The sequence below is a fragment of the Dermochelys coriacea genome, chromosome 7, assembly GCF_009764565.3.
Source record: "Dermochelys coriacea isolate rDerCor1 chromosome 7, rDerCor1.pri.v4, whole genome shotgun sequence".
Lineage (NCBI taxonomy): Eukaryota > Metazoa > Chordata > Testudines > Dermochelyidae > Dermochelys > Dermochelys coriacea.
Genome location: NC_050074.1, coordinates 16,901,303 through 16,923,082, shown reverse-complemented (window position 1 = coordinate 16,923,082; position 21,780 = coordinate 16,901,303). Strand labels below are relative to the sequence as shown.

The following is a 21,780-nucleotide window of genomic DNA, read 5'->3' as shown; positions in this document are numbered from 1 at the left end:
TTCACTTTCAACTTCCTAATAAGTTTTATTGATATGATTTCCTGACTCTAAAAAAACCCCCCACCAAACCTAATAAAGTCTCTTGAACTTATCTTATTTGGAAATGCAGCATCAGTCTCCTTGCACAACCCTGCCAATAACTTTGCTTTCCAAAGTGAGAGGACAATGCAGAATTTTCACTTGGTTGTAAAACTCTTTGGTGTGGATTGATGCATGACTAACAGCCGTGAATCAGTTTAGCCCCTAGATTTATTCATGTAGAAATTTCTTGTGTCAGGACTTAATCATCAGTTAGTACAACTATTCTTTGTTCACAGTTTACTTCTCTAATTGCATAAGAAATGGCTTCCACATGCTGTGAATTGCATATAATAGTTTCATTCCCATGAATTAAAATTACATGAACTTTTGTACTAGCTATTTTCTGCAGTCCAAACCCAGAAGGCCTTCCTCAGTTTCTACTGATTCTTAATCATGAGAAAAACTTTCACCAGTGGGAGTTTTGCCTGAGTAAGGACAGAGTAAAAACAGAATGGACGGACCTGCCAGCTACTGAGTACCAGAGTTTCGAAGGGTATGTCTACCCCGATCGGCAGGGAGAGATCATCCAGCAGGGGCCAATTTATCGCATCTAGTCAAGATGCAATAAATTGACCCCCGAGCCCTCTCCCATCGACTCCTGTACTCCACCACCATGAGAGGTGCAGACGGAGTCGATGCGGGAGCAGCAGCAGTTGACTCACCCTACTGAAGACACCGCAGTGAGTAGGTCTAAGTACTTCCACTTCAGCTACGTTATTCATGTAGCTGAAGTTTCGTAACGTAGAACGATTCCACCTCCCCCCCCCCCAACCAGGGTAGACCAAGGCTAAGCTACATAAATACAAGGCCAGAAGGGTCCATTGTAGTCATCTAGTCTGACCTCCTGTATAACACTAGCCATAGAATTTCCCCAAAATAATTTCTAGAGAAGAGCTTTTAAAAAATACATCCAATCTTGATTTTAAAATTGCCAGTGATGGAGAATCAACCAAGATCCTTGATAAATTGTTCCAGTGCTTAATTACCCTATTAAATATTTACACCTTATTTCTAGTCTAAATTTGCCATGCTTCAATTTACAGACATTGGAATGTGTTATCTCTTTCTCTGCTAGACTGAAGAGCCCATTATCAAATATTTGTTTTCCCCCATAGGTACTTACAGACTGTACTGAGGTCACTCCTTAACTTTTTCTTTGATGAGCTAAATAGATTAAACTCCTTGAGTCTCTCACTGTAAGGCTTGTTTTCTAATCCTTTAATCATTCTTGTGGCTCTTCTATGAATTGGAGAGGTCCAATTTATCAACATCCTTCTTGAATTGTGGACTCCATATGCTAGCAGTGGTCACACCAGTGCCAAATACAGAGGTAAAATATTCCTACTTGAGAATTCCCTGGTTGTGTCTCCAAGGATCTCATTAGCACCACCCCCAAATCTTTTTTTTTCCCCAATAGAATCCCTGCTTCCCAGGACAGAGTCCCATCGTGTAAGTATGGCCTACATTCTTTGTTCCTAGATATGTACATTTAGTCATATCAAAATGTTTATTGTTTGCTTGCACTCAATTTATCAATCAATCCAGATTGCTCTGTATTAGTGACATATCTTCATTATTTACCACTCCTCTAATGTTTGTGTGGTCTGCAAATTTTATCAGTGATGATTTTGTGTTTTCTTCCAGGTCACTGATAAAAATGTTAATTAGTGTAGGGCCAAGAACTGATCCCTGTGGAATCTACTGGAAACACACCACATGATGATTTCCCTTTTACAGTTATATTTTGAGACCTATCAATTAGGAAGTTTTTAATCTGTTTAACATACACAATGTTAATTATATAATGTTCTAGGTTTTTTTAATCAAAATGTCATGCAGTATTAAGTCAACTGCCTTATAGAAGTCCAAGTATATTATGTCAATACTATTAACTTTCTCAATCAAACTTGTTATCTCATAGAAAAAAAATCAAGTTAATTTGACAGGATCTGTTTTCCATAAACCCATGTTGATTCACCACTGAAAAAAGTTTGTATAACAGTCTACATACACACAGAAAAGTCACCTGTTTTACACATCTCTAACATACTATTTGCACTGTTTATATATGGAAGTCTAGTTGCTCTATGTGAAAGTTAGACTGAAGGAAAATCCATTACACAAAAGGAGGACCTAAGGACCATCATATAATGGAAATTTTTCAAAAAACATTAATCTATTTACAGTTCACATGTTTTCCCCTTATTTTTCTCAGGTTTGCCAATTACTAAAGCTATTTGTGTTCAAACAAGATCCTGTTTGCTCACATCACAGCCTATATTATCCTTGCAGTGAAGTCATAATGGCAAATTAGAAATCTCACATAATCATCTAAAATCACATACAGAAAATTGACAGATTTCGCAAGGTACAGGAATACAAATATAAACAAGATCAAACTCAATGAGAAGCTAGCTTAGGAGGATGGAGGAAGCATTTAGTAAACCATAAACTATCTTCAGTAGCAATAATATAAATACTAAGAACACAAACCAAGTACATGATCATATTTTGTGTGTGTGTGTGTGTGTGTGTGTGTGTGTGTGTGTGTGTGTGTGTGTGTGTGTGTGTGTGTGAGAGAGAGAGAGCGAGAGCGAGAGAGAAAATTTTATATAAAATAGTTGTTCTACAGTATAAATCTCATCCCTCTACATGAGCTCACAAATAACCTGCCTATCAGCACATGTACAGTCAATAGGAGCATAGCTAAGCTTGCCCCTAGAGACTAAGACTGATATTGAGAGATCAAGTAAACAGTCCATTCCCCCAACTGTAAAAACAACTCAAGGGCTCTGCGCTCACAATTGGGAACAGATTGCCAAAAAGAGCCCAACTCCCATTTAAGCTCTTTGTTGTTCTGTGTTTATACAATGCTTCTTAGAACAGAGTGGTCCTGGTACATGAACAGGGCTCCTAAGAACTACTGCAATGTAAGTAATACTAATTTATGTACCATTTTATTACACGATGTACAACTCTCAAGAAAAATTCAGATCTAGTTATTTAACTCCCCTCCACACCACCTCAAAATTGCATGTTGATTGGGATCCTGGATTTTAGTTAAACTATAATATAAATAGGGACTAGCTGTGAAATTAAGATCTGGATCCAGGTTTGGATTCCAATCAATATACTCATGCTTCCCCTTGCAACTCGAAAACACCCAGATATCAGTGGAGGAGGAAGAGCTTCACGTTTCTCTAAAATTATTATCAATATGTAATGTTTTACTTTCAGTAGATTTGGGTACGTAGCTACCCAGCAAAAGTGCTGATCTGTATTCACAAGTGAAGTAACTGTTAGATTGTCTTACACAATGGAAAACATGCATTAATACATTAAAATACTACACAGTTTGTAGCTTAATTTGGTTTTGTACTTTTCATTAATACAGCATTCTTTGCTTACTTCACATGCATCTTCCCATCAATCTACACTAATTAACTGGCATCTTAGGAAAAATTAAATTGAAACAAACTATATGATGGATAGGATAGAAAATCATTTCTGAGTTACTACTTGTTATTTATATGGTACTATGATTGTGCATGGCGTTTTATAAATATAAAAGAGAAGGTCCCCCCACTGAGGAACTTCTAGTCTCAGAAGAGACTGGAGTAAAACAGCACAACATGTTGGTGAGGGGATGAAAGGGAGAATGGGGAAGAAGTGGGATGACAAAGCATGGGAAGAAGAGAAGGAGGGGAGATTAACAGGGAGTTCATTTCCTTTTTCAATAATTTGTATTTTCTGAATTGTCTTGCTTTGCAATTTTTAGTTCAGTTTAAACATAGCATTGTTAGATGCTGGAGTAGCCATGGGGATTCCTCACTGCAGATTAGCTGTGGAAAGCTCTCTATAATAGAGAAGCAACTGTAATAGACAGATACAGTCATAGACCATAATAGAGCTGTTACGAGATAGCGGTGCTCCACTGACTTGACCATCTAGAAATGATCTGACAGTTAGTGGGCTTGGTGCATTAGAAACTATTACTCTGCTTAACAGGACCTTGACAAAATTTACATGCCTTCCAATCATGGTAATACAATTTATGCACTGTGTAATAGGAACAAATAATTCACTCTGCTTAGGTTTCTCTCTATCTATAGCATTAGCCTTGAAGCAGAACTGTTCCATACAAATGTGCCCCAAAGTTCACTTTTCTTTTTTAACCAAAACATACACAGAGAGTCTAAGAAAAGAAACCACCTCCTGATATAAGAACAGGAGTACTTGTGGCACCCTGGAGACTAACAAATTTATTTGAGCATAAGCCCACAAAAGCCTATGCTCAAATAAATTTGTTAGTCTCTAAGGTGCCACAAGTACTCCTGTTCTTTTTGCAGATACAGACTAACATGGCTGCTACTCTGAAACCTGTCACCTCCTGATATATACATCAAGCTTCATGCTCTAGCATAAACTGGGGCAAAATCAAATGGAAAAACATCTTCACTAATATTGGTACAGCTGAGAAACTTTGTATACGTATAAGTTCTCCTATGCCTCCCTCTTCCTAGACAGTGAAAAAATGTAACAATGAATTACTGAGGTGACAAATCATAGTAATTAGTACTCACCACACAGCTCATAAGAGTTCTTTATCTGCTAAAAGAGAAATAGGCAGGGAAGAAATCATAACTATAATATATAATAAGAATGAGAGTTTTCAGCTATTTCATACCAAAAAGCATGTTCAGAATGAAGTCCCCATCACAACACCTATATATTTATAATGCAACTTTGGCTTGCACATTTGCAAAACAGCTGGTGACCAAGAAGAAAAGTTGGGTTTGGTCTTTCAATTCAGTGCTTTGAGATCCCTGGATGGACAACTGTTATGGCAGGATAGACGTAATGGAAATATGTATTTAATACTATCACAAAAGCAAACACTTTCTCTTTATTATTAATAAAGATTTTTAAATAGTGCCATAGGTAGGCAGAGATTTTACATGACAAACCAAAACATGGTACATGCCACAAATAGCTTACAAGATGTTCATTAAGATATATTTATGATTTTATTCCTTATATTTTTGTGTGTGTGCATGCAGGAATGTTAGACACTTGTGTCTTATTGAAGCCAAAAAAGATGACTAAGACCCAGCAAATCCTTTAATATGAAGCAATTTATAAATGAATTTACAAAATCATATTCCTTCCCTCTCAGTTACAAGGCAAACTGTTAAAAATCTTTCCTGCTGCACTACATTACTGCTGCCCTCTGCTCTTCTTCCATAACAATATCCTTCCATTTATTGCAATGACAGCTACTATGACCTATTCCCCTCTGACCAATCAGCTAGTCATGGTCTTGAACACTGTCATAAAACACAGTAAAAGTACCTGGAGCAATAAACTACTACTCATTTTGGAGAAACTGAGTGACATCAGACACACTATATATTAGCCAGGTGGGACTAGGTGCAATAGAGAAAAGAGCAGCATGAATTATAGGCTTGAATTCAGAACCCACATTCTCCGATGAAGTGAGCTGTAGGTCATGAAAGCTTATGCTCAAATAAATTTGTTAGTCTCTAACGTGCCACAAGTCCTCCTGTTCTTTTTGCATTCTCAAGACAAGCCTTCCTTTATGAGCTTCAGACAAAATAGCTGGCCTTAGAGAATTAATCAAAACCTGATACACACAGAGCAGCTAGCAACAGACTGGAACAAAACAAAAAGTGCACGTTTAATTACCTAGAAACAATTGTGAAACCTCATTGATCCAAAAGGGGGTCTGCAGTCCTTATTCGTGTGAGTACTCCCCTTAAAATCAACAGGACTACTTGCTTGACTAAGGATTATTCAAGTGTAGTAGCATGCCAGTACTAGACTGGGACTCGGAAGACTTGGGTTCTATTCCCACTTATCAGCAACTGATTAGCTGGCCCTTGTGCAAATTATTTCTGCTCCCTGTGCCTCAGTTCCTTAGTCTGTAAAATGGAGCTAATGATACCAACCTCATTAGTAAAGTGCTTTGAAATCTATGGATGAAAAGTGCTACATGAAAGCATGCAAGTATTATTATTATAAGTATTAATGTTATTAAGAGTATGAATTCTAGAATAGGCTATTAGTCTTTCCCCTTGTAGTGAGGCAGAGTGGCCTCCCACAAACCCACGGTGGGAGGAACCCCTTACTGAGCTCTGGTGGCTGGAGCCAAGCTGTGCTTGCTCCTCCCACCAAAAGTCAGTGGGGAGGACAGAAAGTATGAAAGGTGGGTCTAGGAGCTCAGTTCTGCTGCAGCCACTGGAGGAGCCAGAGGTCTCCTCCTTGCTCTCGAGCTGGGAGACTGATACAGGCCCCCGTGGAACTGAGGACTGGCCAGAGCCGCATGCTGACCTGACCAGGTTTGCCACTGTCCTTCTACCCTGAAGATCTGGAGGACCTTCTACCGATCCAGGTAAACCCTGAGGGGGAGTTAGGAAATGGCCCAGGGGCAGTCAACCCACATCTGACTGCAGTGCTGCTGGAGATTAGGTCAGCATGTTGCAGTCAGAATCCCTGCTGACCCAGTGGCAGATCACTCCACCACTGGTAGGGTCCTGGGCCGGGACGCAGTGGAGTGGGTGAGCTTGTGTCCCCCCAACCCTTAGCTAGTAGTCTCCCCCTCTCTAGACCACAGAGCCAGTGTTTCTCGGCCATCTGCAGGCGATAGGATGTCTGAACAACCTTGCTGCTTGGCTCTGACTACAGGCCTGAGATATGGACTCTTATGGACCCTGACTAAGGGTCCAGGCTCCGTAGCTGTATTTGCTGCACAGCCCTGACTACAGGCCCAAGACAGAGACCTTTATTGCCCTGCCCTGACTGAGGGTCTGACTCCCTTAACTGTGTTGGCTGCTCAGCACTGACCCTAGGCCTGAGCCACAGACTCTTATTGCCCCGCCTTGACTAAGGGCCAAGACCCCTAACCGTGTGTAGTGCTCACCCTCTGAAGGTAGGCCCGAGCTGGAGACTGTTGTCACCTCACTGATTCCCCATGATAGGCAACGCTCAGGGATCTGGTGAGGTGGACTGGCCTCCCATGGACCCGTAGTGGGAGAAATCCCATAGATCTATATAGATCTATGTGGAAGTAGTGACCTGAACTTCAAACTCAAGCCAAGGCTGATTCAATCTGTATTCGTGCATCAGCAAAGATCAACCAGGACTTTGCAGTGTGTTTGACCTGCCTGTTCAAGCTTTTGAAGAGCTTATGTTTTATCAGGATATGAGCATAATTTTTTCCAGCTGCTTTTCTTGCTATACTTTGAGTACAACCTATACTCACTGGGGTAACTCAGAAGGGGCAAGTCAAATGTGGATCTCTAATATGGCCCTGGTTCCCATTTCTAATTCCAACAAACCTAATCTGAAACCACGAAGACCAGAACATACAACTTCCCGATGAGTTTGCAATGAGATTCAAGCATAGGAATGGCCACACTACACTAGACAATTAGTCCATCTAGTCCAGTATCCTGTCTCTAGCACTGCCCTATACCAGAGAAGGGGGGGAGGGGGTGAAGAAATGGACACAAGTATTACACATGTACACACCCTCTTTCATGTCTCTATTATGTTTTCTTCTCTCTGAAGAGAACAGTCCTAATAACTTTAGTCTCTTCCCATATGGAAGTCTTAGGCAATACATCTCCCTTTGAACAAGGGTCTGTGACTGTAGAGGGGCTTGTACCTTGATGGCCCCTTAAGTCAAGGGGGTGGTAGGTAACCCAGCCTCTCTACGCCCAAGTCCGTGTTCTAAACCCCTCTGTAGTTAGCACAGTGTGGCCCAAGGGTCAGAGTCCATCTAATTCCCGTCCTCTGATGGGGTAATGCAGCCTAGCAGCCGGCATTCAACCAACTCACTGTGTGGGGCCACCCCCTTTCAAAGGTGGGTGTGAGAGGTAGCGGGACTCAGTACCACCCCCTGCCCGGGGTCCCGACCAAGGGCCCTGTTGATGGCGGGGATCCTCCTGAAACACACCAGCCTGAACGGTCTTCGTACCATTCCCCTTTAAGGATTCCCTGGGTCACTTTCTACCCCTTCCTCAGATTCAACCAGATCTCTGGTGTCCTCTGCATCCTGGTGTGTGGGCCACTCTGCTGGAGAGAGTGAGGAGCCTCCTTCCCCTCCAGTAGTCTGCCCTGACTGAGCACCTATGCAGGCTTTTATACCTGACTTCCAGGTGGAGCATGCCCGGCAGAGCCTCAGGAGTGGGAGCCCGTCACAGTGACCCAATCCAAACGGGTTCTGATATTTAAAAAAAATTGCATACACCTTTGAACCAAACTTGGAAGGATCTGCACAAAAAACCACTTTCTATTGTTTCTATTATATGTGCAAAAACCGCAATCGATGCCTTTGAGAAAACTGGAAAATAATTTTGACATTGTTACAAATGTTGCATATTGTTTCAGAAAGAGTAGATGTCCAAATGGAATTAAACTGTCTCTCACTTGATGTCCTTTAGGGAATTATGTACAAAAAGAAAAAAAGAGAATAAACCCACACTGTAGCTGGACATGGATGACTCATTGAAAATCATTCCATGAGGAGGCTTTTGAAAATGCGTGTTCACCTACACTGTCATATTGGTGTTAGGATATAGATATTCAGACCTGTCTGTAAAGGCCTATACTCTAAGAATTTCGGTGTATTCTTATCACGTGACTAGTTATAGAGATTAAAAGAGAGAATCAAAATCACTGTCTCCTGGTGTAAGGTCCTTCTCTTACTGTGACAGTCTGAGGCCCTGTTCTTAGGCTAAGGCCTTTGGCTAAGCAACAGAGGCAGCCATAAATGCTGGAAAGCGACCAGTCACATCCTCACATTCCAACCTAGTCACATTGAAATAAGGTGCTATTGGGCTGTTAGGAATACAATCGTGTCCTGATAATGCTCATCACCTCCAGAGAAAGGGAAGTGCCTAAAAAATGTAAAAAGAAACTTAGTTTGATAGCATCCTGTCTGGCAAGAACTCACTTATCAATAACTGGGATGTCATTTCTGTATTGTTTCGTCATCATAGTTCCCACTTTGCTATTTTTCAGAGTAGCAGCCGTGTTAGTCTGTATTCGCAAAAAGAAAAGGAGTACTTGTGGCACCTTAGAGACTAACAAATTTATTTGAGCATAAGTTTTCATGAGCTACAGCTCACTTCATTGGATGCATTCAGTGGAAAATACAGTGGGGAGATTTATATACACACACAGAGAACATGAAACAATGGGTTTTTATCATATATACACTGTAAGGAGAGTGATCACTTAAGATGAGCCATCACCAGCAGGACAGGGGGAAGGAGGAAAACCTTTCATGGTGACAAGCAAGGTGTGCCATTTCCAGCAGTTAACAAGAATGTCTGAGGAACAGTGGGGGTGGGGGAGAAACAACATGGGGAAATAGTTTTACTTTGTGTAATGACTCATCCATTCCCAGTCTCTATTCAAGCCTAAGTTAACTGTATCCAGTTTGCAAATTAATTCCAATTCAGCAGTCTCTCGTTGGAGTCTGGTTTTGACATATTTTGTTGAAGGATAGCCACTCTCAGGTCTGTAATCAAGTGACCGGAGAGATTGAAGTGTTCTCTAACTGGTTTTTGAATGTTATAACTCTAGACATCTGATTTGTGTCCATTTATTCTTTTACATAGAGACTGTCCAGTTTGACCAATGTACATGGCAGAGGGGCAGTGCTGGCACATGATGGCATATATCACATTGGTAGATGCGCAGGTGAACGAGCCTCTGATAGTGTGGCTGATGTGATTAGGCCCTTTGATGGTGTCCCCTGAATAGATACGTGGACAGAGTTGGCAACGGGCTTTGTTGCAAGGATAGGTTCTTGGGTTAGTGGTTCTGTTGTGTGGTGTGTGGTTGCTGGTGAGTATTTGCTTCAGGTTGGGGGGCTGTCTGTAAGCAAGGACTGGCCTGTCTCCCAAGATCTGTGAGAGTGATGGGTTGTCCTTCAGGATAGGTTGTAGATCCTTGATGATGCGTTGAAGAGGTTTTAGTTGGGGGCTGAAGGTGATGGCTAGTGGCGTTCTGTTATTTTCTTTGTCGGGCCTGTCCTGTAGTAGGTGACTTCTGGGTACTCTTCTGGCTCTGTCAATCTGTTTCTTCACTTCAGCAGGTGGGTATTGTAGTTGTAGGAATGCATGATAGAGATCTTGTAGGTGTTTGTCTCTGTCTGAGGGGTTGGAGCAAATGCGGTTATATCGTAGCGCTTGGCTGTAGACAATGGATCGTGTGGTGTGATCTGGATGAAAGCTAGAGGCATGTAGGTAGGAATAGCAGTCAGTAGGTTTCTGATATAAGGTGGTATTTATGTGACCATCGCTTATTAGCACCATAGTGTCCAGGAAGTGGATCTCTTGTGTGGACTGGTCCAGGCTGAGGTTGATGGTGGGATGGAAATTGTTGAAATCATGGTGGAATTCCTCAAGGGCTTCTTTTCCATGGGTCCAGATGATGAAGATGTCATCAATGTAGCACAAGTAGAGTAGGGGCATTAGGAGACGAGAGCTGAGGAAGCGTTGTTCTAAGTCAGCCATAAAAATGTTGGCATTCTGTGGGGCCATGCGGGTACCCATCACAGTGCTGCAAATTTGAAGGTATACATTGTCCCCAAACGTGAAATAGTTATGGGTGAGGACAAAAGGCACAAAGTTCAGCCACCAGGTTAGCCGTGATATTATTAGGGACACTGTTCCTGGCGGTTTTTTCCACCAAATGCATCCGATGAAGTGAGCTGTAGCTCACGAAAGCTTATGCTTTAATAAATTTGTTAGTCTCTAAGGTGCCACAAGTACTCCTTTTCTTTTTGCGAATACAGACTAACACGGCTGCTACTCTGAAACCTGACGGCTTGTAGTCCATCTTTGTGTGGAATGTTAGTGTAGAGGCTTCTACATCCATAGTGGCTAGGATGGTGTTCTTAGGAAGATCACCGATGGATTGTAGTTTCCTCAGGAAGCCAGTGGTGTCTCAAAGATAGCTGGGAGTGCTGGTAACTTAGGGCCTGAGGAGGGAGTCTACATAGCCAGACAATCCTGCTGTCAGGGTGCCAATGCCTGAGATGATGGGGCGTCCAGGATTTCCAGGTTTATGGATCTTGGGTAGCAGATAGAATTCCCCAGGTCAAGGTTCCAGGGGTGTGTCTGTGCAGATTTATTCTTGTGCTTTTTCAGGGAGTTTCTTGAGCAAATGCTGTAGTTTCTTTTGGTAATTCTCAGTGGGATCAGAGGGTAATGGTTTGTAGAAAGTGGTGTTGGAGAGCTGCCTAGCAGCCTCTTGTTCATATTCTGACCAATTCATGATGACGACAGCACCTCCTTTGTCAGCCTTTTTGATTATGGTGTCAGAGTTGTTTCTGAGGCTGTGGATGGCATTGTGTTCTGCACGGCTGAGGTTATCGGGCAAGTGTTGCTGCTTTTCCACAATTTCAGCCCATGCACGTCGGCGGAAGCACTCTATGTAGAAGTCCAAGCTGCTGTTTCGACCTTCAGGAGGAGTCCACCCAGAATCCTTCTATTTGTAGTCTTGGTAGAAAGGTCTCTGTGGGTTAGTATGTTGTTCAGAGGTGTGTTGGAAATATTCCTTGAGTCGGAGACGTCGAAAATAGGATTCTAGGTCACCACAGAACTGTATCATTTTTGTGGGGGTGGAGGGGCAAAAGGAGAGGCCCCGAGATAGGACAGATTCTTCTGCTGGGTTAAGAGTATAGTTGGATAGATTAAAAATATTGCTGGGTGGGTTACGGGAACCACTGTTGTGGCCCCTTGTGGCATGTAGTAGTTTAGATAGTTTAGTGTCCTTTTTCTTTTGTAGAGAAGCAAAGTGTGTGTTGTAAATGGCTTTGCTATTTTTTTTCTGTATAATCTCTGTCTCGTTCTGTGATTATTCCTGTCTGCTGTATAATAATTTTGCTGAGTGTTAACTAATTAAGGTGGTGGGATATAATTGGTTATATAAGCATGTTACAATATGTTAGGATTGGTTAGTTAAATTTCAGGAAAATGATTGGTTAAGGTATAGCAAAGCAGAACTCACGTTTTACTATATAGTCTACAGTCAATCAGGGAGTGTGTGTGTGGGGGGAAGAATTGGAATCATGTTTTGCTAAACGGGGAAATGGTAACAGGAAATGGGGGTAGGAAAATTGGAATCATGTTTAGCTCAAGGGGGAAATGGGAACAGGGACACAGGTAAGCCTCTTTGGTGTCAGAGCTGGGAAGGGGACAACAAGGAAGGAAATGAGAATCATGCTTGCTGGAAGTTCACCCCAATAAACATTGAATTGTTTGCACCTTTGGACTTCAGATATTGTTGCTCTCTGTTCATGCGAGAAGGACCAGGGAAGTAAGTGGGTGAAGGAACAAGCCCCCTAACAATTGGTCTTACATTTCAGTAGGATCAATTACCACACTAGACAGACACAATGAACATAAATTGAGTGCTTCCTATTTGAGGTCCTCCACCCCATTTATTCTAAGGGCAGTAAAATCAAATGCATTATTCTCGAACAATATTTTTTTCCTCAGTACATAATTAAACTTATTCATTAAATATAGTAAACACTTGGTGACAAATTTTCAAAAGCTGACTCTGAAACTGCACTCCCAAAATTATGTGCACATCCAATTTGTATTTATAAAGAGCACTTGATCATATAAGTTAGATACACAATTACCCACTTTGTGTGTGAAAATTCCTCTTTGGTTTTAAAGTTTCAGGTGTGCAAGATTTCAACAGCTTAATTTTCAAAAGAAGCTCAAGAATTATTTTAACTACTAATAAACTATGGAGGAAGAAGGGGCTATGTTTGAAGATCAGGATTAGGAATCAGTAGCATATATCTTGATTTATAACCTATAAGACTACTGTCACGAACTCTCAGAGTGAGATTTCATGCTGTGCCTCTAAGATCATAGCACAGAATTCACAGCCCAACCGGAGGGCAGGCTAAGGTGGCTTTAAGCCCTTCCGATTCTGTGCTGCTCTGGGAATTGAAGCAGCCCCTAGTGACAGCCCTTGGGAGCTTGCCTGAGTTACAGAAGGTTTCTCAGCTGCCACAAAACAGCCTAGAATTTCCACAATGTGGATAACAGAGTGTTACACTAAACCTCTATCAGATTCCCAGCTGCAAACAAAATTATTTCTCCACTGTAACATCAGATACATTCTTGATAATGAAGTTAAAAAGAACTTGTATCATTCAATATTTTAGAGTTATATATTTGTGATGGTGCAGTATTTTAACGGAGCTGCTAATACAGTAGTAAGATAATAAAGTTCTACTGATTTGTATCAGCTTATGATATATGGTGCATTTGTACAAGATATGATCAACACAGAACACTGGTATGTATGCATTGATTTTATAATATTAACTAAGTGATTCCTCCTTGGACATATCAGTTAAAATATTAGTGGCGATTGCCCATCATTTGTACTGTGAATGTGCACAACTCTGCATATTTTAACTCCAACTCTGGAGTTTGAGAACAGCATTAAAATAATAGATGGCACTGGGCGAAAGATAATTTGAAATCTCAACAAAGCTTCAAAAGCACTTGTCTATTTTGAGCTAATACTTCATACCAATCATTAAGTTGAGCTCACATATGGTTGTAGGTGTACTGGGAACCCCTTCACCTTTCCAATTAGCACCTTTTTGTAATTACACATTACAACAAAGTTGCTTATACTGCGACTGTTTTTTTTTTCCACGTCAACATTTTGATTCAAATTCAGAATCAGTCTGTGACATATATAGCTATTTTTCCTCACTTTCCTTGCACGACATAGCACAATGTAAAAATGTAATGATGTAATGTGTGGGAGGAGTAGAAGGAAGGAGCAGAGGAGGGGCATACCCTAACTTCATTCAGCTTGTCTCAGGACTAAATGTTCTTTGCCAGACTCTTGCTTCTATCAATACCTGCTTCTCTAAGGAAAGCATAATAGATTTCTCCAGGTCAGATACTTGGTGAAGACATTTCAAAAAGTGAAGAAAATAAAGCCTGGTCAATGAATGCTGTAAAACCATGTGTTTAGTGTTACAGATATGGCTATGTTCATAACAAATGCTTAGAAATCAATGTAATGTCTAATGTAAACAAATTTGAGAAGCTCATGTAGGCAGAGAGGATTGTATCAAGCTTTATCATGCCATGTAAAATAAAGAAAAATAAAAAGCCATTTCTGACTGTTGCATCATTTGTACCGTACATCCAGGCTATTTCAGTAAATATGTATTCTGAAGACAGAAAAAATAATGTTTGAACATCACAAAAATAATGAAGATGTTTAAGTGACAAGGAGAACATATTGAATATAGTGTGTGGATCTTTGCCAGACTTAATACAATCTGCAAAGAAATTTTCCAAACAGGCACAGATGTGCTGGACAGAGAATAAGAGGAACTATGCATCCCACCCTAAACATTATGGCTAGTAACTATATTTATTCTCAGCCCTGTGATCAACCTTCTACACATACTGCTCTTGTGTGCTAAAATCTACATACCATGAAATTGAGAACACCAAGGGCGCCATTCTTGAATGAATGGATAGGTGAGGTTACATATTTCAAGAATCTTGTATACACAGTAGAGTCAGAAACCCAAATTCCTTTGAATAAAAATCAGAACCAGTGGACAAATACAGCAATCTCACCTAAGTTGTAGGTATTCATATGCATTTTTCCAGCCATCGTAAACATAATATTATTGCATATTTTATTGTTCATGGATATTTTTAAAAGATTTTAATCTGCCTGTATAAATTTAATTCACTTTAAAAGCAGTCGCACAGACCTATCAACAGAAAACAAATGTAATAGTTTATGGGTAGCTGGTTTGATATGGAGGAAGGAATAATATGTAACAGTTTTCTGAAACTACATACACAATTTCAGTAGAAATAAAACATTAAGGTGGTATAATGTGAAGCATAACTATCTTTCAAAATACAGTTTTTAGACTAAATGAAAGCTGCCAAATCAGCATATTGAACACATCGCTGCATTTATAGTTGAGTGTCCATATTCCAGGGTTGAAATTAAGTAAATCTGCAGGTTGTGATTTGAATATTTAAATATGCTAGAGTATTCCAAAGTGGCTTACAATGAAGATGAATGACGCCACAAACCGTCTTATACTTAGCCAGGTGTAAAGAAGGGAAACATTATACCTAAAATCTGTCAGTACCAAAAAATTATTTGCTAGAGCTTATTGACATTTTTCACAGCAAAGGCCCAACTTTTGCCAGCATGCAGTTTTCACTATTAGCAAATCTAAAAGTTCCAGACAATAAGTTTTAATGGTCAGAGGTTACAAAATTAAGAATTCAAACTCACAGTACTTCAGTGGAAGCAGGCTGAGGCTAACTCTTTCAAAATGAGACATTTCCCCCTCAACTTTCTGTGTAATGGCCAAAAAGAAAAGGAGTACTTGTTGCACCTTAGAGACTAACAAATTTATTAGAGCATAAGCTTTCGTGAGCTACAGCTCACTTCATCGGATGCATTTGGTGGAAAAAACAGAGGAGAGATTTATATATACACACACAGAGAACATGAAACAATGGGTTTATCATACACACTGTAAGGAGAGTGATCACTTAAGATAAGCCATCACCAACAGCCGGGGGGGGGGGGGGGAAAGGAGGAAAACCTTTCATGGTGACAAGCAAGTAGGCTATTTCCAGCAGTTAACAAGAATATCAGAGGAGCAGTGGGGGGTGGGGTGGGAGGGAGAAATATCATGGGGAAATAGTTTTACTTTGTGTAATGACTCATCCATTCCCAGTCTCTATTCAAGCCTAAGTTAATTGTATCCAGTTTGCAAATTAATTCCAATTCAGCAGTCTCTCGTTGGAGTCTGTTTTTGAAGCTTTTTTGTTGAAGGATAGCCACTCTTAGGTCTGTGATCGAGTGACCAGAGAGATTGAAGTGTTCTCCAACTGGTTTTTGAATGTTATAATTCTTGACGTCTGATTTGTGTCCATTCATTCTTTTACGTAGAGACTGTCCAGTTTGGCCAATGTACATGGCAGAGGGGAATTGCTGGCACATGATGGCATATATCACATTGGTAGATGCGCAGGTGAACGAGCCTCTGATAGTGTGGCTGATGTGATTAGGCCCTATGATGGTATCCCCTGAATAGATATGTGGACAGAGTTGGCAACGGGCTTTGTTGCAAGGATAGGTTCCTGGGTTAGTGGTTCTGTTGTGTGGTGTGTGGTTGCTGGTGAGTATTTGCTTCAGATTGGGGGGCTGTCTGTAAGCAAGGACTGGTCTGTCTCCCAAGATCTGAGAGAGCGATGGCTCGTCCTTCAGGATAGGTTGTAGATCCTTGATGATGCGTTGGAGGGGTTTTAGTGATGGCTAGTGGCGTTCTGTTGTTTTCTTTGTTGGGCCTGTCCTGTAGTAGGTGACTTCTGGGTACTCTTCTGGCTCTGTCAATCTGTTTCTTCACTTCAGCAGGTGGGTACTGTAGTTGTAGGAATGCATGATAGAGATCTTGTAGGTGTTTGTCTCTGTCTGAGGGGTTGGAGCAAATGCGGTTATATCGTAGCGCTTGGCTGTAGACAATGGATCGAGTGGTATGATCTGGATGAAAGCTAGAGGCATGTAGGTAGGAATAGCGGTCAGTAGGTTTCCTCCTACATGCCTCTAGCTTTCATCCAGATCATACCACTCGATCCATTGTCTACAGCCAAGCCTATCCTTGCAACAAAGCCGGTTGCCAACTCTGTCCACATATCTATTCAGGGGATACCATCATAGGGCCTAATCACATCAGCCACACTATCAGAGGCTCGTTCACCTGCGCATCTACCAATGTGATATATGCCATCATGTGCCAGCAATGCCCCTCTGCCATGTACATTGGCCAAACTGGACAGTCTCTACGTAAAAGAATGAATGGACACAAATCAGACGTCAAGAAATATAACATTCAAAAACCAGTTGGAGAACACTTCAATCTCTCTGGTCACTCGATCACAGACCTAAGAGTGGCTATACTTCAACAAAAAAGCTTCAAAAACAGACTCCAACGAGAGACTGCTGAATTGGAATTAATTTGCAAACTGGATACAATTAACTTAGGCTTGAATAGAGACTGGGAATGGATGAGTCATTACACAAAGTAAAACTATTTCCCCATGGTATTTCTCCCTCCCACCCCACCCACCACTGTTCCTCTGATATTCTTGTTAACTGCTGGAATTAGCCTACCTGCTTGTCACCATGAAAGGTTTTCCTCCTTCCCCCCCCTGCTGTTGGTGATGGCTTATCTTAAGTGATCACTCTCCTTACAGTGTGTATGATAAACCCATTGTTTCATGTTCTCTGTGTGTGTGTATATAAATCTCTCCTCTGTTTTTTCCACCAAATGCATCCGATGAAGTGAGCTGTAGCTCACGAAAGCTTATGCTCTAATAAATTTGTTAGTCTCTAAGGTGCCACAAGTACTCCTTTTCTTTTTGCGAATACAGACTAACACGGCTGCTACTCTGAAACCTTTTTTCTTATGTGGACTCACGAAGCACAAGCATGATCGAACTCAGGTATAACCATCACATATTATCAAAAGAAACTATGGGTTTTACTCATCGTGTCGGTCAACCTTTAAAAGATTATTTGGGTATAAAAGGTTGAGCTGTTCACTGCCTCAGGCTCCATCTATACTAGGGACAATTTCTGTTTCTCATTGTTGCTTGTTCAGCAAAGAAAGAAACCCGATAGTATTAAAAACGCCTGCAGCGGCCTGTCTACTATCATGTAGCAGATCTAATCAACAGAGTATTAAAAATGCTAGCAGCATCCACCCAGCACCTATATTACATCTTCCAACATCACTAACCTCAGTGGAACTCAACTGGTGTTAGTAGCTAAGGGGAATTTTACATCTGAGCTGAGTCTCCGCAGAGGAATGTGAGACAAAAATAGGCACGTTGTCCACAAAGCATGCTGTGACCAGTAAACCCACACACAGGACAGATTCATGGGGCCCAACCCTTACATAGGGGCTGTGCAGTGGACTCCGGTGGTCACCCCAATGTACAAGGGTGGGTCAGATACAATGTAATCGTTCCTATGGTTCTTATTTAGGGTGCCTAAGTACTTTCCATTATTAAAAATACATGCACCCTTTTTTTCAAGAAGCACTAACACCTTCATGGTTTGCAGCAGGCCTTTTAAATCTTGCAGGGAGAAAGACCTCAGATTAGAGAAGTTCCATTCAGGTTTAGCTAAGTTATAAACCATTAAAAATTGCCATTTGCCTTCTCTTGCTTGCATTGCTCAGAAAAAAAAATGGGCAGCATGCCAAAACAGAATTGAACACAAACATTCAAAAATTGCTGGGACCAGACTGCCACCAAAACAAGAACAGGATGCCAACCCTGCACTGCAAATGCCCAGAAGAGCCATACCTGGCACAGGGCCACAGCATCTCATGATCTTTTGGAGCACCACATATGGCAGGCATTCCCTCCACACTTCATACCAGTTCTTAATAGATCTCTCGTTATATAAAGAGGGTTGATTTGCTACTGTCTGAATATTTTTTTTAAAAGTGCAGTGGGGCCAATTAAAAACTCATCATGGAATGTTACACATAGTTATGCTAACAACCGTGTCTTCTGTACTTAGAAGAAGAGATGTGGGATCATTAAAATGAAGTGCTACATTATGAGTTGTAGTGGCAAACGAAGTGTGTGTGGGGTGGGGGAGGGTAAATGGCTATTTATACTTTGTGGGGTGACAAAACAATTAATTGGATAAAAGATTACAAAACACTAACCTGTCTTTTAATTGTCCTTTATTTGCCTTTGCAATTCTTTGATTAATAGGATCTCTCTAAACATAGTATTTAAGTTTTTCTAACCCTATTAGAAATATTCTGGCAAAACTGCAATACATATGTAATCCAAATATATCAAACATGTGGGGCTAAAGCTCTGTGTATTCAGACAATATCTGAATGCCTTCACATCACTGAAGCATTAGTCTGGGATATTTGAGTTTGTCTGTGTGTCACAAAATCCATCATAAATTATTTGCAGCACTCTACTAAAAGTCATCCTATGCTACAGTAATGACAGTACTGCATGGGGGAAAAAAATCTATTAAACCATAACCAGACAAATAAAATGTAAATGCATTTTACAGTAGACAAATGAGATGTAAACTATGAATAATTTTGAATTATGAACTGTATACAAGGATGCATAGGATATTAACATAATATAACTCATACTGAAAACAGAGAAGACACCTCAAGAAATACAAGAAAAGCTATTTTTTTTTTAAAAATTAGATTAGATTATAAACTAAGGTACCATTTCAACATGTGCCAATTTTTGAATGGGAGAATAGTCCCTGGGACCATTCACATGTTTAAAATTAAAAACACATGCATAATTATTTGCAGGATTGTGGCTTCTGTGATTAAATTTAGTTTAACAAACAATGGTCTTCATCCTGCCATCAATTACACATATGAGTAGTCCATACTCTGGGTGAAATTCAAACTAGAGTAACATAGAGTAAAGCGAGCCATGGAAGGCCTATACACAACTTAAGTCCCATTTATAATCTCAATGGAATACTTAAGTGGTGTTTAAATGATGCATATGGCCTTGTGTATGGACTCAGTTCTGCAATGAATTTCACTCAATGGTAAGAAATTGGAGTTATTCCTGATTTTCATTGGTGTACATGAGAAGAGAGTCTGGTACATAGTATATAGCTCATGGCTTTATAAAATGATTTGCGGTGTCAAAGGCACCATCTGCTGGTTTATTCTATTTCAATTTTAATTATTTTACATTACTGTTGAATGAATTTGGTGCTCAGAGAAGTGAAGGGCTGATAGAATTAGCAAGAATCGGGGATTTAGCCTCAACTTGAAAAGCACAGTTAACTCTCATTAATACTAATGAGAGAAATGGATCAATAGTGACGGAAGAACAGACTGGAGTGGAGTATAATCTTCACTCACCTGAATGTTGGGTTTCAATACAAAATGTGGAACCTGACCCATATCCATCAAAAGACTCATGTTCTCATACGTTGTTCCAAGTAGCAAAGGGTGCATTTTTATTTGCATAAAAATCATAAGGATGTGTGGTTTTTCCATAGTTTTGAAGTGAAACCAGATGAAACTGGCTGGTTTCAAATAAGTTTGACTTTATAATGTTGGGTTTCTTTCAAATGAAATACTCAAAACAATTTCACAGGTTGGGCCAGAGGGAAAACCCATGAAGACTGATATAAGGGGGGGGAAGGCTTTTTGGAACCCCTATGAAATGAACATGCCACATTTGGCACAGCTCCACAATAGATTCCAGGGTGCAAGTATGAACTCTACCATCTCTAGCACACAGCATTGGTTAAAACATTACAAAACTGGGGAGCTTAATCCTTGCCTCTGCAGAGGACCCTGACTTCAGTAGAGTAAGTACAGGTGGTTCTGTTGGTTGCATGACTGGGACAGGATGCTGTGATGCTGCACAGAATCATAGAAATATTGGACTGGAAGGGATCTCAAGAGGTCTTCTAGTCTAGTCCTCTGCACTCAAAGCAGGACTAAGTATTATCTGGACCATCCCTGACAGGTGTTTGTCTAACCTGCTCTTAAAAATCCCCAATGATGGAGATTCCACAACATCCCTAGGCAATTTATTTTAATGTCTAACTACCCTGACAGTTAGGAAGTTTTTCTTAATGTGCAGTCTAAACCGCCCTTGCTTCAATTTAAGCCCATTGCTTCTTGTCCTAGCCTCAGAGATTAAAAGAGAGCAATTTCTCTCCCTCCGTCCTTGTAACAACCTTTTATGTACTTGAAAACTCTCCCTTCTCAGTCTTCTCTTCTCCAGACTAAACAAACCCAATTTTTTCAATCTTTCCTCATAGGTCATGTTTTCTAGTCCTTTAATCATTTTTGTTGCTCTTCTCTGGACTTACTCCAGTTTGTCCATATCTTTCCTGAAATAGGACACTCGGAACTGGACATAATAATAATCCAGTGGAAACCTAATGAGCATAGAGTAGAGCAGAAGAATTACTTCTTGTGTCTCTCATACATCACCATTGGTGCTGGAACTAGTGGTGCTCCCACACCCCCGGCTTGAAGTAGTTTCCATTATATACAGATTTATAGTTTGGTTCAATGGCTTTCAACACACACACTATAAAAATTGTTCCTGCACCCCTGTACAAAACTCCTGCTAATACATCCCAGAATGATGTTTTCTTTCATTACCCCAGTGTTACATTGTTGACTCATGTTGCCCTTCTTTGCCCCTTTTCCTATTCTGATATGTCTTTTCTGAGCTGAGGTGATCAGAACTGCACACAGTATTCAATGTGTGGGACTAGTATAGTGGCATTATGATATTTTCTGTTTTATTATCTGTCCCTTTCCTAATGGTTCTTAACATTCCATTAGTTTTTTTGACTGCTACTGCACATTGCACGGATGTTTTCGGGGAACAATCCACATTTCCTTAGCATTAAGTTTGCCAGCTAAATACTTGCCTCTCTTTTTATCTAACTTATGGGAAAACAAAATTCAACAACAGAAATACAGCTAGAAAGACAAATACTTAGGGGAGAATAATTTTCAGACAACTTCACCGGCTACATAGATATTCCAGACACTGGATAATTACTAGCCATGTCTTTATC

The 21,780-nt window shown here is 40.6% G+C and overlaps 1 protein-coding gene and 1 long non-coding RNA gene across 7 annotated transcripts in view; both read right to left on the bottom strand.

Moving 5' to 3' along the window:
• The window catches only part of GRM7 (glutamate metabotropic receptor 7), a 587,975-nt gene that overhangs the window by 374,557 nt on the left and 191,638 nt on the right, over window positions 1-21,780 (bottom strand). The window lies entirely within an intron of this gene.
• LOC122461038 lies at window positions 12,186-20,767 on the bottom strand. Its single transcript, XR_006282727.1, has 3 exons — window positions 20,757-20,767; window positions 20,009-20,026; window positions 12,186-12,472 (listed from the first exon to the last, which is right to left on the bottom strand). It is a non-coding gene; the product is annotated as an uncharacterized LOC122461038 (long non-coding RNA).